At 38.0% G+C, this 19,785-nt stretch overlaps 2 long non-coding RNA genes across 2 annotated transcripts; one reads left to right on the forward strand and one right to left on the reverse strand.

The window, feature by feature from the left end:
- Positions 1-4,223: 4,223 nt before the first annotated feature.
- LOC149945978 (uncharacterized) lies at positions 4,224-5,013 on the reverse strand. Its single transcript, XR_016480558.1, has 2 exons — positions 4,908-5,013; positions 4,224-4,838 (listed from the first exon to the last, which is right to left on the reverse strand). It is a non-coding gene; the product is annotated as an uncharacterized LOC149945978 (long non-coding RNA).
- An 8,176-nt stretch (positions 5,014-13,189) lies between these two features.
- LOC149945979 (uncharacterized) lies at positions 13,190-13,620 on the forward strand. The gene is made up of 3 exons (XR_016480631.1): positions 13,190-13,246; positions 13,316-13,398; positions 13,494-13,620. It is a non-coding gene; the product is annotated as an uncharacterized LOC149945979 (long non-coding RNA).
- Positions 13,621-19,785: the final 6,165 nt, after the last annotated feature.

Raw genomic sequence — 19,785 nt, forward strand, 5'->3', positions numbered from 1 at the left:
ATTGGGCGATACTTCAAGAAAAGAAGGAAGCCCAAAGGAATACAGTACTCCAATGTATACTTGCTTGCTATTTCGTTGTCGTTTATCCAGCTTTATGATAAATAAACTAGCAGGCCATCTTCAAGATTATATTTGATTTTAAGGCTCTTATGAACCGGCATTCAATCTTTTAAAATGCATTTAAACCGTTTTCGATAGCTAGTCCCAAAGCAGTCTATCGGTACGATTTCATCTGTCGTGTGTCCGTGGTTAGTCTCTTCTATTTTACGAGCACGCGCAGAAAGCCATTTATTAGTAATAGTTCAATAGTTTTAGTTAGATAGATATTAATTAGAGTCACGTTGAATTGAATTAAGATGTCCGAGAAAAAGAAGCATTCTGGTTCTTTTTATAAAAAAAGGAAATGAAGAGAAGCCGTTGAAACAGAAAAGCAAGCGACAGCTTTAAAAAAGTCCATAAGTGTAGGCCTTAAAAAATCCCGCAAAATAGTTTTAATTAAGTGGTTAAAGCAATTAATGTAAGGAATAAAAGGATTAAGTTTACTAAAAACAACCCGTGAGTTAAAGATAATAATAATGTATATTTTTATTTTTAACTCACGGGTTCTTCGTAAACTTAGTTCTAAAGTATTTTAACTCCGACAAAAGGCGATGCTCATCACGTCAGAGTAAAAGAGAAGGTCAGTTTAGAGCTGACCTAGATATTTTACGTGTGAAGTTTACACGGTTTGGCAGGGACTTCAGCTGGTCCGGGAGTGAGTTCCAGTCCTTGATGGAGGAGGGAACAAATGCGTGCTTCCGAAGCTTAGTTTTCAGATAGGGGATAACATAGGATTGGCCGGTTTTCAAACCGTGGGGGCACGCATCCACGATGATATTGTAAGTGCGATTGGTGAAAGCGCCCCATTCGCTTTATGGATGATGGAGTTGATCGTCACAAGACGCGAGAGTGGGCCAGTTAACATTCTTAAGTACTTGTGAGATACTGATGTCCCACGAGTACCCGACTGATGTGGCAAAACGGACGGCCTTTCGTTGAACCATTTCGAGTTTGTGGGTTTCCGCCGCGGTGTGTGGGGACCACACGGCTGAGGACTACTCCAAAATCGGAGTGACGTAGGATTTTATGGCCGATACTTTCGTGGGAAAGGAACAGCCGTCGAGGGTTCGGCGGAAGAAGCCGAGAGCTCGGTGGCCCCTAGAGACAGTCATAGAAACGTGGACATCCCAGGGGAGCGTGGCAGTTAAAGTAACACCGAGATACTTGAACTCTTGAACGTGATCGATGGGCGTGCCTTCAAATTGGTACCCGAAGGAGGTGGGTTTAAACCTTGGGCGGTGAAAGCTTAGCACTTTGCATTTTTTGGAGTTTAGTTTCAACTTCCAGTGGCAGCTCCAGAGCATTATTTGGTCGAGGTCCAGCTGCAGGGTGTCGTGATCGCCAGGGCAGCAAATTGATCGAGATAGGGTGACGTCGTTGGCGTTAATGGACAAACGAGAGAATACACCCGAGCCTACGTCATTGACATAAATTGTGAAGAGAAGAGGGCCAAGTACTGAGCCCTGTGGTACGCCTGAAGTGGCGGGATACCAATCTAACTCGGCACCATGAAGGACTACTCGGAACTCACGCTCCTCCATGTAGGAGGATAGCCACCGTAGAGTGGGGGAACGTACGTCGTAGCTATGTAGTTTCGAAAGAAGAAGCTGATGAGGCACCGTGTGAAATGCCTTTCTGAAGTCAAGGAAGACCACATCCACTTCGGGGGTCGTCTCTAGACCGGTCCACCAAGCGTCCACGCTAGAGAGGATCTGGGTTTCGGTACTGTAACCACGGCGGAAGCAGCGCTGGGCTGGAGTAATGGCATTATGGAGCTCCAACTACTCTGGGAGACGAGAGTGCTAAGTCGATTATGCTTTCACAGGAAGACGTAGTTTTGGTAGCACTAAGAACGTGCTGCGTGTAGCACAGTACACAAGAACTTCGAATCAAGAGTTAAAGGGGTTTGTTACAGATACCAGTCTATGGATTTATAGTTGAAATCGCCCACTACTAGGATATCAGAGATACCCTGGGACAGCTTTTCAAGTAAGGCGTTGACCTGGGCAGAATACGACTAATTGGACGAGGGGGGACGATAGACGCATGCGACCCTCAGACATTTGGAGCCCATAGTAAGTCGCACCACAACCGCCTCAACGGTATCCTCGGAGCGCACTAGATAATATTTTATGCTATTGGCGACCGCGATCAGGACACCACCACCGTGTCGATTTCGGTCGTGACGGTATACGGCAAAGTCCGAGCCAAATATTTCCGAGGAATTTATCGAGGAGTCCAGTTTTGTCTCAGTTAACGCGACAATCGCAGGGCGGAGAGTTGAGATGGTCAGGCCGACACGGTCGCTGAATTGGAAGTATTTTTTGCACTGATTCTATTCAGTATGGACATTATAATTAATGTACTTAAGGTATACTAGTCTTGCCACCTTACCTAGTGTTTCAAGCCCCATGTAAAATGACCATGTACCATAAAGAAGGTAGTAAATATGTTTACACAAAGTATTTAGAAAGTGATTAAAGGGATTATTTATTGTTATGAAAACCGTTAATTTATAACTCGGACATGGTAATGTTTTTTACGTGGGGTAGATTAATTTAGTTTCAAAATAACAGAGGCGCCGAAAATCCCCCTTGCCCGGGTGAAAATAATTCCTTGAGTCGGCCCTGGCGGAGTGGTTAATATTTTCGCCTCACAGCTAAAGGAGCCGTTTTCAATCCCACCTTGTAGCACTGGGTGAAAACTTGGAACCACTCCTGCGTTGAGTTTTCAAGTTCTCTCCCCACAGGTCTAAGGGGTTTTTCTCCGAGTTCTTCGGTTTCCCATTCCATAAAAGCTTGTTGAGGATAATGGTAATAGTTAGTAGCGAAAGGTACTTTTTTTCCGATGGTGAATTATCCCTAGCCGGACAGTTTGGAAAGAATCTAGCATGTTCAAGTTCTGGTACGTCTCCTGATTCCCATCCTTCTAATACGCCATGGCACTTGTAACATCGTACTTCATCGCCCCGCTGAATATAGTAGAATCCAGCCTTCGCTAGTTGTTCCTTAGTAACGTGCGGATTTCTCCAGTGACGAAAAGTTTCAAGTCGATACGCTTCGATGTCCATACTGTAAACTGATAGTTTCTATAAGCTATTGTCAACATTCTTAAGCCTAATTGGTTAAGCCTAAATTTCAATAAATGTTTTTCTATTTATTTTGGTTAGACTCTATGACTATTTGACTAGAATCTAAGTCTATTTACTTCAATTTAAACAAGGCCTAATTTCCCTCTACAGTAAAATAATAAATCACTTACTTTTACGGAAATCCTGAAGCCTTTGCCTGTAAATAGAGTCGAGAAGGCGGGGAACGGAGCGCGAAAATCTACGTGTCTCTTCTCGATGAGGTCCGGGAACTAAAAGAACGTTGAGTCGTATATCTAGAGATCAAATAACACTCGAAACTTCAAGTAAATCCTGATTTCTCATTGGCTGAAACCAATTGACGTCACGGGAGATTGTAAAATGTAACCAAAAATAGAGGTTACTGCTCATCGGTTAGCGATAAAAAATTCGTCACGTGTTAAATTAGGCAAATTAGAATAGCTGAAAATACATTGCGCTTACTTCGCACTAATTTACTTCTGATACAACTTTGATAAAAATTAATCCTGTTTCGGGGCTGTAGCTTGGCTCCCTCTGTTCCCCCGTTCATCCCCCACCCGCGCCTCTCCCCCATCTCAATCACCAGATTCTCTCTCTCTCAATCACCAGAATTTCTAATCACCAGAATTTCTAATCACCAGATTCTCCCGTTCACGGGTTGCTTTCCCCCAACCCCCCCATTCACTGGATACTTTATCTCTCGTTCACCAGCTCCTTTCCCCCATTGCTTTCACCCCTTCTAATCACCAGTTGCTTTCCCCCATCCCCATTCTCCAGAATTAGTTTTGCTCGCGCAGATATCTGGAGATTAGATTTTTACCCGTTTGCTTATCGCTTCAGAACCCCTTAATTTCTAATCTCTAGGCAATAATAACAAGTTATTTTCAATTTAATTAATTTTTTATTTTATTTTAGAACTTTGTTTACATGTTAGTAGGTACTATCAGATATTCCATTAGATGGTTATCTTGTGCATTACACAATGAAAACAAATTAAAGTAGCTTAGTTTACAGGTTAATTGATTATCTACGAGTAAATTAGTAAAATCTTGTAGTACTTCCGAGGGTGATTTAAAACAGCCAAAATAAAATTTTACTTGATAGTACGAATTAAATTGATCTGGGTACAAAAATAAACCCTCGAAAGGTTTTCCATATAATAATTCGTGAATTTTTTTAAGGTTTTTAACAATAGCTAAGTACATGCATTCGATAACATTTTTATGTTCGTTTAAAAGATTTATTTGAAACCGAATAAAATCAATTTTTTTTTGGAACTCACCGATTTCGCGAGCTCCCAGATCCAGAACATGACCGTAGGTAGAGTTCAATTTGATGTTGTTGGTAGTGGCGACGACGGATACGTTGTTGTCGTGATAGTCGATGATGTTGTGGGTTAGAGACGATGCTCCGGTTTGCGTAGCGGCGAAAAGCTATCCCCAAAGAGAGAGTAGATTGGTGAAAGCTTCGGAGGTCAGGAACAGAATATTTTCGTTCGATTTTTTGAAGAAGAGAACTTGTAATTTTGATCCGTCGAAACCAAAAGAAATGTAGACTGATCCTCCTAACGTGATTTTTATGTTGATACGTCTTTCTTGGCCCCTGCGTTTGGATACGGTATGCGTCTCGGCTATAGAAAATGAAAATGTTAAGCCTTTGTCTATTGAAATAGTAATAGTATTAATAAAATAATGCTTACCAATAGATCGTTTTTCCATGTTTACGGTAGATGAGGAGAGCAAAGCGGATGCACTTCTTTTCAGTTCAGCGTCTCAGAGAGAAATGACGCATGTGAGATTAATCAGTTCCTATCTTGTTGAGATTAATTCATCACGTGATCTAAACTTCAAATAACCCTCAAATTCTATCGGCTCTCTCTCTCTCTGAGATAACAGTTCTAGACACTCGAAATTAAACCGTCCCGTGCTCGAAACTGCCTCTAATTATTCCCATTGACGTCACATATTAATCCACTTGGAAGAAGAAAAAAACCCATTGTAGTTTCCTCTCGAGAGCTTGTGATGCAATCATATCCTAGAAAACAATACAATTAATAGAAATTAACATAAAATTAGTATACTTTTAATACCATTTTGTGAACTACTGTGAAAAAAGTTACAATTTTACGGTAGAAACGTTTTCAAAATACCACAAAATGAACTCAAATAAGAAAATTGTAATTAAAATAATCACTACGGCTATAATTTTAGAAGGTTGTTTCAGGACGGTGATTATGGCAGATGTTTGTACTTCAGTGTCCATATCGGAAATGAAGTTAAATGGAATATTTTGCGTAAATAAGTATAAATTTTAGCATAACCCTAATATATTCTCGAGAACTGAACAAGTTCTTTGGGAATAAGAGATAAGCTTACTATCTTCCCCTAGGCCCTATATAAGGGGGGTGCCTGAACCGGGGGAACGTCACTCTATTGTTGTTCTTTGTGCGTCTAGTACCAGGATTTTTGAAGCGCGCTCTCTCTCTCTACGTAAGTTTATTTTGATTTTTTTTATCGTAATTTTTTGAATAAGGTTTAAGTAAATCGGCATTAAAATGAAAGGTGTACAATACCCAGAAATTAATTTAGTTGATACCCCGGAAATGATTATAATCGACTCCCCTGAATTGATTGATATAACTGATAACGAGCTCCCGGAAGTACCCATAGTAACTTTACCCGATTCTCCAGAAATGGAAATAATAGATTTAACTGATACCCAAGACCCTACCCTTTCCTTAACTACAGTAACTGATTCGCAATTGGAACGTTTAAAAGAAATGACAATGGTACGAGATTATCTTAGAGAATATCAACTAACCCATCAAATCTGTTCGCCCCCTATCGATAATTTACCTTCACCCCTTTTAAGACCTAGTTCTATTCCACCTGACGAAGTACGTTTTTCGCCCTCGTATACGCCTATGGATGCTCCCTCACCCTTTCTAGAATCAGATGACACATGTCACTCTTTATCTTTGGAAGATAATTTTATCATGTCGTCCCTCAGTACGGACAGCATTCAGCGCTTAGCTGAGAACGTACAATTTTCAATTGTACGCTAGTACTCGAAGGGAGATAACCATGCAATTTATTCATCCGTTTAATTGCGTAACGGCAGGCCCGAGTCAGAGTGGCAAAAGCTATTTAATTGAATCTATAATTAATCACGAAGAAGAAATGTTTGTTCCGGGTTTCAAAGAAATACATTGGTATTACGGAGAATGGCAAGCTCTATACGATAAAATGAAGCACAGGGTAGTTTTTAAAGAAGGATTGCCTGTTTTATCTGATTATGACGGAAAAGATCCTATATTATTAGTTATCGACGACCAGATGAGCGAGAGTAAAGGTCAAATTGGTGATTTATTCGTGAAAGGGACCCATCACCGTTCTCTAAGCGTTATTTTTATTACACAGAACTTATTCCATCAATCAAAAGATAGCAGATCCATTTCCCTGAATTCGCATTACATAATTTTATTGAAAAGCCCCCGAGACCGTCAGCAAGTGGCTTATCTCGCTAGACAAATGTTCCCTGATAAGTGGCGTTTTGTAGTTGACGCTTACGAAGACGCGACTTCGAGACCTCACGGTTACCTAGTATTCAATTTAACTCAAACTTGTCCCGAAGATCAAAGAGTCTTGACTAATATTTTACCGGGAGAAACGTGCTACGCTTATCTCCCTAAATAAATAGAACTAACATTTCGTAATTTCTATCAGTTATGAATCATGTCTCGTAGAGTACGTATCGAGAGAGACGCTCTCCGATATCTCGGTCGTTGCAAACCCGTTCAAAGAAAAGCCATTTTAGCTAAAGCCGACAAATCCCTCATAGACGCTATCAGTGAATGTATTCATAACACTTTAATTGGTAACGTAAAACTATCAAATACCCAAAAAACCAGGTTATCTCGTCATAAAAATACCCTTCGAAAACTAGCTAGTAAGCGGGTAGCTTGGAAAAGTAAAAAGAAATTGTTAGTTCAGTCTGGGGGCGGATTTTTCTCGTTTCTTCTACCCGTCGTTTCAACCCTTCTTGGTTCTATATTCGGTAGTAAACAATGAAACACGCCAAAAAAATGATTCTCGTCCCTAGCGGCGTTTTAAAGCCAGACCCGTTCCCGCACCCCCTCGCTCTGACAGTCTCTGAATTAGACGTTAAGATGGACCAAATATTAAATATGAAAGATTTAGACGACGCCTCGAAATGGATTTTATACGAACAAGCTTTAATGAGACACGGAAATCTACGTAAGCAAGCCTCGGCTCCTAAAGAAATCGAAATTGCCCCCGCATTCGACTCGCTAAGTAGGGACTGGATAGACGATTTGCCTTTGATATATTACCAAAAAGCGCAAAGCATGGTGGATCAGTTGGAAACTGTACCCGAAAGAATACGGTGGGATGAAAACGGGGAGCTCGTAATAAACGGTCGACCTATTAAAGGTTCCAATATTAGCGAAATTACCAAAGCGTATTTAAATCCTAAAACCCACCCAAAACCTATCGGATATTTCGCGTTTATTTCCAATTTAACCCAATTTAACTCTTCACCGGCTATCCAAGGCTTTCCCTCCCCGCTAGCTCCGAGAACCCGACAACGACGTTCTCCCGTTAAGCGCGAGTATCCGGTTCCTCAAAGTGGGCGTGCGCGCAGGACAGATAAGCCCCGCCCCACTCGTAGCCTTGACCGAGATCACTCCTCAACGTCTGACTCTTCTCTTCACTCTTATAAACAAACAAGGAGTCGCGCGCAAAAGTCTAAAGTATGGGCGAAGCTATTTTAGAAAAAATATATTTTAACCCGAAGCATCCGGCTTCTTTCGGAGGCGCTGAAAGGTTATTCCAGTCCGTAAAGTCTCACGGTTTAAGTAGGGAAACTGTAGAAAAATGGTTAAGAGGAATCGACGCTTTTACGATGCATAGGCCGAAATATAAAAAGTTTCAACGAAATAAAATAGTAATTAGTAATATAAGGGAACAATACCAGGCTGATATTAACGATATGCGCTCGTTAGAGGCAGATAATGACGGATACAAATACATTTTAACAATTATAGACTGTTTTAGTAGAAAAGCGTGGGGGTTACCTCTTAAAACTAAATCGGGGAAAGAGGTTTTGAAAAATATAAAAATTGTTTTTAAAGACGGAATTCCAGATAAATTTCAATCGGACAAGGGCACGGAATTTAGGAATAAAGAAGTACAAGGATATTTCAAAAAGAATAAAGTTAAATTTTTTAGTACCGAAAATGACGAAATAAAAGCCTCTATCGTAGAAAGGTTTAATAGAACGTTAAAAACAAAAATGTATAGATATTTTACCCATCACTCCACAAATAGATATTTGGAAGTCTTACAGGACTTGGTCGAAGCGTACAATTCCTCTTATCATAGCTCAATTAAAATGGCCCCTAATGACGTTTCGGAAAATAACGTATTACGTGTGTACAATAATATCTACTCTAAATATTATGCCGAGAAACTGAAAATGAAACCGCAATTCCAAGTAGGGGATTTGGTTAGAATAAATACAACTAAAATGATATTTCAAAAGGGTTTCGAAGCTTATTATACCGAAGAAATATTTAAAGTCGTAGCTATAGTTAAAAGACATCCCCCCGTTTATAAAATAAAAGACTTAGCAGAAACCGATATAAAAGGAACGTTCTATTTTCGAGAGCTTCAAAAGGTCAGTGCGCCTCGTTCGTTCAAGTTAAACAAGATTTTACGTCAGAGAACTAAAAACGGAGTAAAACAATTGTACGTTAGTTGGCTAGGATATCCTCCATCGTTTAATAGTTGGGTTAATCAAGATGACGTCTGGGATTTACATAACTCTTCCTAGTAATACTAGAGATAAGAATAAGAATAATTCAGAAAATACTCTAGCCTCGTATTCTACAACGTTGGCCAAACCCATTAGTTTACGCGGAGATTGGGAAATTGCTCTGGTAGAAATTATTTATCCTTTATCTTTTTATAACGTAAGCGAGCCAATGGGATGTGGAATAGAAATTAAGGAATTACTATCGAAACCTCCAGCCCACATAGTAGATTACAAATATACCTACGACTTCCGCGAGATACCTCAGGGCTACTACAAAAATCCTCATGAACTTTTGGCCGTACTTAATGAAAGTATTAAAAGTTTGAACCTTGATTTAAAGGAAAGCGCTAATTCAGAGTTCGATAATGATTCATTAGGAAAATTTGAATATAGTTTAGAAAGTGGACACGTATAATACACTTCCTATAGTAAACATTATTATCAACTCGAGTTAACGCCAAAGTTGAGGAAAATTTTAGGATTTAGAGATAATGTTACTGATATTTCACCTAGGGTAGCATTCAGATCAGATTCCCCTATGCAATTAAACTTATTCATCCCCGATCTTATGTTCGTGTATTCCGATTTGGTAGGAAATGAAATGGTTGGGGATACATTAGCCCCCCTTTTGCGAACAATTGTTGTAGACCAAAACGCCCCCAATGGATCAACCGTTTCAAAAACTTTCGATTCTCCGCATTACCTTAAACTGAGTAGAAATTATTTTGACTGTATCGACATTAATATAAGAACTAGTTTAGGTGAATTCGTGCCATTTCAGTTTGGTTCAGTCACGTGTAAAGTACATTTACGACGAGCTCAGTAAAAAAAAATGGCTTATCAGTACGTCGATAGAAATTGTCCCTACATGCAATATTATTTAAATCAGGCGGGGGGCGGAGTAGATTTACCTTATTTCTCTGGGTTTGCGGGACAAAAAGGACACGGAATTGGTAGCTTTTTTTCTGGGCTAGCTAGGTTTGTATTCCCATTCCTAAAACAGTCTGCCAAATACGTGGGAAAAAGGGCCCTTTCTACAGGAAAGAAAGTACTCGGAGACGTCTTACAAGGTCAGGACTTAAAAACGTCAGCCAATAAACGAATGACAGAAACTGTGGACGAAATGGCAGCGCAAGAAGGTTCGGGTCGTCGCAAGAGAAGAAAAACTACTAAGAAAGCATTGAAGAAGAAGAAAAAGAGTTCAGTTAAACGCCGCAAGTTCACGCGTACGGTTCGCGATATTTTTGCTCTCTAAAAAAATGGAGGTACTTAAAAGCGAATTAAATATTTTCAACGAACTACCAACTCAACTCAGCGTTGAAAAGGGTCAAACGGTATGGTGTAAGCCAATTTCATCTATCGACAGCAGTTCTATCATCGAATTCGTGGTACCGGGTACGGGAGACTCTTACACAGATTTGGCAATGACAATGATATATTGTAAAGTAAAAATCGTCAAAACCAACGGTGACAACTTGGATGCCGGGTCTAACGTTTCGCTCGTGAACAATTCTCTGCATTCGCTATTCAAACAATGCGAAGTGAAACTCAATGATACGACGGTTTCACCATCGGCCTCAAATTACCCCTATAGGGCCTATATCGAAACCTTGCTCAACTTTGGGTACGATGCAAAAAACACTCACCTTGCGACATCTGGATGGTACGATGACACGGCTGGAAGTATGGATCTGATAACAAACGCCGGATTCATAAAACGTCAGGTTCTAGCTGCTGAATCAAAAGAAATTGAACTTTACGGGAACATTTTTTGTGACATTTTTAATTTCAACAAATATTTAATTAATGGCGTACAACTTAAGGTTTCACTCACTAGAAATAGCGATAATTTTACCCTTTTTAGCGACACTGTCGACGCGTATAAAGTCGAATTTATAGACGCTGCTCTAATTGTACGTAAAGTTAAAATTATGCCTAAAATTTTATTAGCCCATCAGCAAGGATTATTACGTAGCAATGCCAAATATCCCTTTACTCGTACTGAAATTAAAGTTAAAACATTAGCTAGTTCTATTCAGAACGATAGTTTTGACAATATATTCTTAGGTCCGATGCCCAACAGAGTCATTATTGGTTTAGCCACCAACAAAGCGTATAAGGGCTCCGTTAAGTCTAATCCTTATAATTTTGAAAATTTCGACCTAAATTATCTGGCTCTATACGTTGATAACGAACAAATCCCTTCGAAAGCGTTGACCCCTAATTTTAATAGTAAACAATTTACGCTAGCCTATCATTCGCTATTCTCGGGATCTGGGATACTCTACCAAGACGAGGGAAATCACATCGCGTTGGCTCACTTTCCTCTAGGCTTTGCCCTATATGCTTTTGATTTAACCCCCGACAATTCGGCCAGTGACGTCACGTTTTGGAACCCCGTAAAGAGAGGGCAACTACGTTTAGATTTAGGATTTGGTACCCCTTTAAAAGATTCTACGGTCGTTATCGTGTACGCTGAATTTCAATCTTGTTTACAGATAGATAAAAATAGGAACATTATTCGAGACTATTAAAATGACTACGACAAACGTGGACTTATCTCAGGCACTGTATAAAACACCGAACTTTTTAGGCGTGTTTTCTTCAGATAATTTAAAACCCATGGTGAAATATCCGCAATCGCTTATCATTAATTTTGATAAAAGGGGAGAAACAGGTTCTCATTGGATTTGCGTCTACGTCGATGGCCGAAAACGGGGATTCTATTTTGATTCAATTGGGCTTCCCCCATTTTTACCCACAATCAGAAAATATTTAAATTCAATGTGTAAGACGTGGACATTTAGCAAAAGACGATTGCAAGGACTAACTAGTAACGTTTGCGGCGAATATTGCGTAATGTATATTTTGCATAGAACTAAAGGACAGAGTACAAAAACGTACTACCAAAAGTTTTCCAAAAATTGGGAAAAAAACGACAGCAAGATATTTTTATCTTTCGCAAATCATGCTAGAAAAATCATCACATCGAATTTAGCGAATCCATTAGCTAGAGAGAGAGGTATGGTGACTGACTGGAAAAAATCCAGTTCCAGAGGATAAAACAATATATTCCCACGCTATCTGGTATCTTTTAGAGATATGACCCGACCTCTCTCGAAAACATGCGCGCGCTTCTATGAGCGCCAAACCATTTACTTTCGAATAAAATAAACCATCCAAAAACAAAAAAATTAAAATAGAATCAGAAAGTATTGGTAAACTAGTTAGGACAACGTGGGTGGTTTACGCAATCTAGCATGAAAACAAAACAAAACATTGGTAGAAATATATTATTGCATTATTCCTGTACGTTCTATTTAAAGTACTTTCTAAAAGTCATTGAAATCTGTTACCGTCTTGAACCATTGAAATATGTTTTCTACCCGTCATTAACAAAATATCTTTAGTACACGCAAAATAAGATTGGTGAAAAAAAACATTGCCTTAGATAATTTAACAGGGATTTAGTTAGCTTTGGGTCTTGTAATGATAAAAAAGATTGAAATTTGACTCTACCATTTTATTTAATAATATAAACTCATGTACGCGAAAAAAACAATTGTAAACAATTTTTCCTATGTAACTTTTTTCACTCTTAATAAATACTTTAAAAAACGTAACAAAAAAGACTCTTTATTGAAAATCGCTTACCCTTTTTTCCAGAATTTCGTTAAGTCAACCAGTCCGATGCAAGAACGTACTACAATGCGGACTCTTATCTGTAAATTTGTTAGACTTTGCACGAACCTAAACCATCTTCTCGTGACGTACGCTAAGAGGAAGATGGTGGAAATTCCCAGTCTCACGAAATTAATTATCTACGAACACTATTTAACCAATGGAAAAATTTACAGACTTTACCCACTTATTTACACACTGAATAGATTCCACACTCAATCACTAACTTAGATTTCATCACGGAAAAGAAGGAGATAGGATATAGGGGCTAGGAATTGGTGGGGATGGAAAATGGTATAAAAAGGGAGTAAATCAATTAGAACAAATTATTCCAACCTTTTTCTTTGCTTGGAGCAAAACTAAATCGAAATCAAAAATGAGGTAAATATTATTTTAAGATTTAAATAACTTTTAGAACAAAAATTTTAGATTTTAATTTTCTTCATGTAGAATTGAAGAAATTAAGGGGATATTAATGCAAAGTGCGAGAGATTATTCTATTAAATTTGAGATTAGAATAAGGTAATAAATTAAATTTCACGAATTATTTATACTGTACTAAAGTTAAAATTTTATGTATTGTTCTGTTAGCTTTGAGGTTGGAGAGCCCAGGAAGCTTCTTCAAGTCTGGGAACATCAATTATATTGGGACGATGAGGGCGAAATACATTCCAGTAGGATACTACTCATCGTCCCAATTATTTTATAATAAAAAAATTAACATTTATCACGATTCTTTTATTTTCCTATCCAACAATAATCATTTCAGTATATATCAAACATTACAATAACAAGGATTATATGCAATTGCAATTGCTAAAATAGTGTATTCTACCGAGTTAATAGTCTCTAAGATTTCCTCCTGGGGTTCCCCCGAAACAGGATTAATTTTTATCAAAGTTGTATCAGAAGTAAATTAGTGCGAAGTAAGCGCAATGTATTTTCAGCTATTCTAATTTGCCTAATTTAACACGTGAGGAATTTTTTTCGCTAACCGATGAGCAGTAACCTCTATTTTTGGTTACATTTTACATTCTCCCGTGACGTCAATTGGTTTCAGCCAATGAGAAATCAGGATTTACTTGAAGTTTCGAGTGTTATTTGATCTCTAGATATACGACTCAACGTTCTTTTAGTTCCTGGACCTCATCGAGAAGAGACACCTAGATTTTCGCGCTCCGTTCCCCGCCTTCTCGACTCTATTTACTGGCAAAGGCTTCAGGATTTCCGTAAAAGTAAGCGACTTTATTATTTTACTGTAGAGGGAAATTAGGCCTTGTTTAAATTGAAGTAAATAGACTTAGATTCTAGTCAAATAGTCATAGAGTCTAACCAAAATAAATAGAAAAACATTTATTGAAATTTAGGCTTAACCAATTAGGCTTAAGAATGTTGACAATAGCTTATAGAAACTATCAGTTTACAGTATGGACATCGAAGCGTATCGACTTGAAACTTTTCGTCACTGGAGAAATCCGCACGTTACTAAGGAACAACTAGCGAAGGCTGGATTCTACTATATTCAGCGGGGCGATGAAGTACGATGTTACAAGTGCCACGGCGTATTAGAAGGATGGGAATCAGGAGACGTACCAGAATGGGAACATGCTAGATTCTTTCCACACTGTCCGTCGAGGGATAATTCACCATCGGGAAAAAAGTACCTTTCGCAAGAATGGGAGATCCCGGCACCACCAAGGGCAGCGGCACTGGAGGATGACGATTTCATATCTATTCCGGTCAGACGTGGTGAGGTAGAACTTTTAATAAAATTATTTATACAATCCGCACTTGCAGAAGGTAGTTCGTTTCAGCCCATTAAATGAAATTGTACATATTCCTTACGAAGATCGAGTTAATTTTTTTTATATTGATAAAATGCGATTTAAACGCGTTATTTATAATGTCGGTCTAATATTAGAACATGTTTTACGCAATCATGTAATTAAAAGTAAAATAAAATTGGAAATGTATATTTCTTGTTTTTATTGCCTAGAGATTAGAAATTAAGGAGTTCTGAAGCGATAAGCAAACGGGTAAAAATCTATTCTCCAGATATCTGCGCGAGCAAAACAAATTCTGGAGAATGGGGATGGGGAAAGCAACTGGTGATTAGAAGGGATGAAAGCAATGGGGGAAAGGAGCTGGTGAACGAGAGATAAGGTATCCAGTGAATGGGGTTTGTGGGAAAGCAACTGGTGATTAGAAGGGGTGAAAGCAATGGGGGAAAGGAGCTGGTGAACGAGAGATAAAGTATCCAGTGAATGGGGGTTGGGGGAAAGCAACCCGTGAACGGGAGAATCTGGTGATTAGAAATTCTGGTGATTAGAAATTCTGGTGATTGAGAGAGAGAGAATCTGGTGATTGAGATGGGGGAGAGGCGCGGGTGGGGGATGAACGGGGGAACAGAGGGAGCCAAGCTACAGCCCCGAAACAGGATTAATTTTTATCAAAGTTGTATCAGAAGTAAATTAGTGCGAAGTAAGCGCAATGTATTTTCAGCTATTCTAATTTGCCTAATTTAACACGTGACGAATTTTTTATCGCTAACCGATGAGCAGTAACCTCTATTTTTGGTTACATTTTACAATCTCCCGTGACGTCAATTGGTTTCAGCCAATGAGAAATCAGGATTTACTTGAAGTTTCGAGTGTTATTTGATCTCTAGATATACGACTCAACGTTCTTTTAGTTCCCGGACCTCATCGAGAAGAGACACGTAGATTTTCGCGCTCCGTTCCCCGCCTTCTCGACTCTATTTACAGGCAAAGGCTTCAGGATTTCCGTAAAAGTAAGTGACTTTATTATTTTACTGTAGAGGGAAATTAGGCCTTGTTTAAATTGAAGTAAATAGACTTAGATTCTAGTCAAATAGTCATAGAGTCTAACCAAAATAAATAGAAAAACATTTATTGAAATTTAGGCTTAACCAATTAGGCTTAAGAATGTTGAAAATAGCTTATAGAAACTATCAGTTTACAGTATGGACATCGAAGCGTATCGACTTGAAACTTTTCGTCACTGGAGAAATCCGCACGTTACTAAGGAACAACTAGCGAAGGCTGGATTCTACTATATTCAGCGGGGCGATGAAGTGCCATGGCGTATTAGAAGGATGGGAATCAGGAGACGTACCAGAACTTGAACATGCTAGATTCTTTCCAAACTGTCCGGCTAGGGATAATTCACCATCGGAAAAAAAGTACCTTTCGCTAGAATGGGACATTCCCCCGACGCCAAAAGCAACTACGGTCTCTGACAAAAGCTTCTCACCTGTACCAGAAGAAGACGTTTGTGACTGTCCCTCGGATGTCAGACGATACTGTTGCTAAACACTACAAATACGTGAGTTAGAACTTTTAATTAAATTAAGTTGCAGGAGATCGTTTCACCGCATTTAAATGCCTGTAAACTTAACTACTTTAATTTGTTTTCATTGTGTAATGCACAAGATAACCATCTAATGGAATATCTGATAGTACCTACTAACATGTAAAACAAAGTTCTAAAATAAAAAATTAAATGTAAATAACTTGTTTTTATTACCTAGAGATTAGAAAATTAAGGGGTTCTGAAGCGATAAGCAAACGGGTAAAAAATCTAATCTCCAGATATCTGCGCGAGGAAAACTAATTTTGGAGAATGGGGATGGGGGAAAGCAACTGGTGATTAGAAGGGGTGAAAGTAATGGGGGAAAGGGGCTGGTGAACGATAGATAAAGTATCCAGTGAATGGGGGTTGGGGGAAAGCAACCCGTGAACGGGAGAATCTGGTGATTAGAAATTCTGGTGATTGAGATGGGGGAAAGCAACCCGTGAACGGGAGAATCTGGTGATTAGAAATTCTGGTGATTGAGATGGGGGAGAGGCGCGGGTGAACGAGAATCTGGTGATTAGAAATTCTGGTGATTGAGATGGGGGAGAGGCGCGGGTGAACGAGAATCTGGTGATTAGAAATTCTGGTGATTAGAAATTCTGGTGATTGAGATGGGGGAGAGGCGCGGGTGGGGGAGGAACGGGAGAGGCGCGGGTGAACGGCCAACAGCTTTGTGTCCTTCTGGTGATTGAGAATGAAATTCTCAATCACCAGAAGGACATCCCTTATCTCTGTTGGTTTAAGGAACTAACTTGTTCAAAATTATTTTATGACTTTATTTCATTAAATTAAAAAAACTATTTTAAAAATTTTTTGTTACTCTTTTGTTTATTTTTGTTTTTTGTGAAGTCCTAAAAATTAGGTTTCAAATTATTTTTTCCTTATCACTGGATAACCTTGTTGATGTATTTTATTTTATGTTCACGAAGTCATTCAAAATAGTTATAATGTATTTAAAAAATAACCAACTTCGTCTCTTTTTAGTATGGATTTTATCAAGTGTAATTTGGATTGTATGTTGTAAAAAACCATAATAACTACTATTTAAACTTTATTACGTAATCTGGTCCAAAAATGTAAATCTTCTTCGTTCTTATCAAATAAACAGTTTTTAGTTGTTCCTGAAATACAGCATTAATAAACCTTCCGCGTCCCCATAGCCAAAAACTTGTATTTGGTCAATTCTATTAAACCAAACCAGAAACTATTTTAAGGGCATCATTGTATCAATTGTATTGCAGTGTTGTGAGACATTTATTAGAATACAGGTTATTTTTAGCATTATTTTATCCTTTGAAGTAATATTTTTCACGCGTTGTCGAATTACTGTGGCCTTCAATAGATGTTGAAAATATAATAAAAGTGTGCAGATTTGTATTCGTCAAACTTACGTTAAATTTTCAAAACTCCATATCTTTTAAACCGTTTGTCCTAAAGAGATTAAAATGACACTTTCTAAATATGAATTGGCCACTGTGCAGGTTTTAGTGCCGTAGCACCTGTATTTAAATATTTCGTCGTTCGTGAATATCAACGATTTCTTAGGATACAAAATCGTTTCGTCTGCTGAAAACATGAATCATACTTATTTCCAAAAGGTACAACACAAATCCCAATCTAAATAAGAATTATCTTTGATATAATCTAAGTGTGTTTATATATATTTTTAAGAAATGATTCCGTCTTTCTCTCATCTGAAAACTTTTCAGAACTTGAGGTTGGAAAGAGAACCCTAATGCCACCTTTCTTTTTTGGATTACCTTTTTCTCCATTTCATGGAGAGAAAAAAACTCAAGATGGCTGGTACAGTTACCAATACCTTCTTAAGTTCAGCCGAAGTAAGAAGCAAAGATGAAGAGTCCTTCATCAAGTAGCAGGTTATGAAAGAACTAATTGACTTTTCTGATTGTCAACAATTTTTGGAGCAACTGCCTATTAAAAAGAAATGAATTGGGGAAGAATCGGAAGGACTATCATACCTGGACGCTAAAACAAGACAGAGGAGCATATTTGAAAAAGCTTCCGACTTTATTGCTCCTTTTTTCGAATTCATTAGGGTGATTGAAGAAATTATTTGCCACAAAAAATCAAAAGAAAAGAAATATAGAATGATTATATAAAACTTTAGGCTTTGGATAAATGATATGAAATTTTTTATGGCTTATATGGTAGTTCAGAAAAATCTGTTAAGAAAGCTCAACCAAAATCACTTCAAATTCTTATTAACTGTTATTTTAAAGTTATTACTGTAAACATAAAAAAATCAGTTCAGGCACATATAAGGGAAAGTTTAAGCATAAACAATCTAAGGAAGCAATTGAAATCGTTAGGGGGGATGACAAATGTGACGCAAAGTCTGCAAATACCAAAGTGATGATTAACAAAAAATATTTATCTCCTAGTTTCGTGATGAAAAATGACCGAAAGTACTAATACTTAAATGTATTTATCTCGTAGTCTTAATATTGTGATGAAGAAGGAAACAATTATATCTTTAAAAGACTATTTTTTAGTATAAATTTTAATAGTTTAAAATGAAAGTTCCTTGGATATAAAATTGAAAAATATTAAACAGATAACCCTTTCAGTTATTTTAAAACCCACAACAAAAACACTGTGAATAATTAGTTCGCTATTTACACATAATCATCCCAGCCCGCTAAAATATTTTAATTTGAGTAATCTTCTGTCTTTCTTTCTCCTCGCAACTCTATTCAATTGGTTTGGCTACAATTTCCTTAATGTTGTATAGCTATTACAGACTGGGCTAACTTAAGTTTTTTTATTTCCCTGACAAACCTGATCAATGGTTGGATTATCTCCGCAACCTATTGATGATCTTAATTTGCCAAAATGATTCTATAGAGGATCCTGAATAAATTTGGCAGTTAAATAGTAAGTAAGAATTTAGTCCGACCCGTGATAGAGAAGGCTAAAATTTAAAATATATTAGGATTATTTTTCATAATTCATTTCCCTTAAAGGCCGAGACCAGAGCTTGATTAACAGCTCCTGGAGAGCGAGCACGGTCGCTCTATTGTTAGACCACCGTTTCAACGGCGCTAACAATTTCCCTTGACTATCTCTCGTTATTTCTATCCGATGACAGCGAATTCTTTCAGTAGGCGTAACATATACGTGTCGAGGAGACAGCGGCTGATATGTATAAATATATATTTATATAAACTAACAATATAAAATCACGTGTGATTGTTCAAAATGCTACGTAGGTCAAACCCAACGACGCCTAGCGACGAGAATCGATGAACATGTCAAGGATGTGATTCACCAGAAAACTTACAAATCGGCTTTGGCCTCACATTTGAGAGAAAATCCAGCTCACGTTATAAACTTCGACGAAGATGTGAAACTCATCTACAAATCAAAAATTGAAGATACTTTGAACTTAGTCGATTCATACCACATTACCTTAAATAAGAATATAATACTTAACAGAGACCAAGGTCCCCGCCCGGACATTTTAAAACATTGGAGTTCTATACTCTATTAAACAATATTAATATAATTTGTGTATGTTCTCTATCTCCATATACCCTGTATTAATAATACAATTGTATATCCCTTCGCATTATATTCACCCTGAAGTTGGAGCTTCAGATTTGCTCTAACGTTTGACAACGGCGGCGTACTCGCCATAGACCGAAACATGTAACGTTTAACCTTTT

This window comes from Leiobunum rupestre, chromosome 4, assembly GCF_980474605.1.
Source record: "Leiobunum rupestre chromosome 4, qqLeiRupe1.1.hap1, whole genome shotgun sequence".
NCBI classification, from domain to species: domain Eukaryota; kingdom Metazoa; phylum Arthropoda; class Arachnida; order Opiliones; family Sclerosomatidae; genus Leiobunum; species Leiobunum rupestre.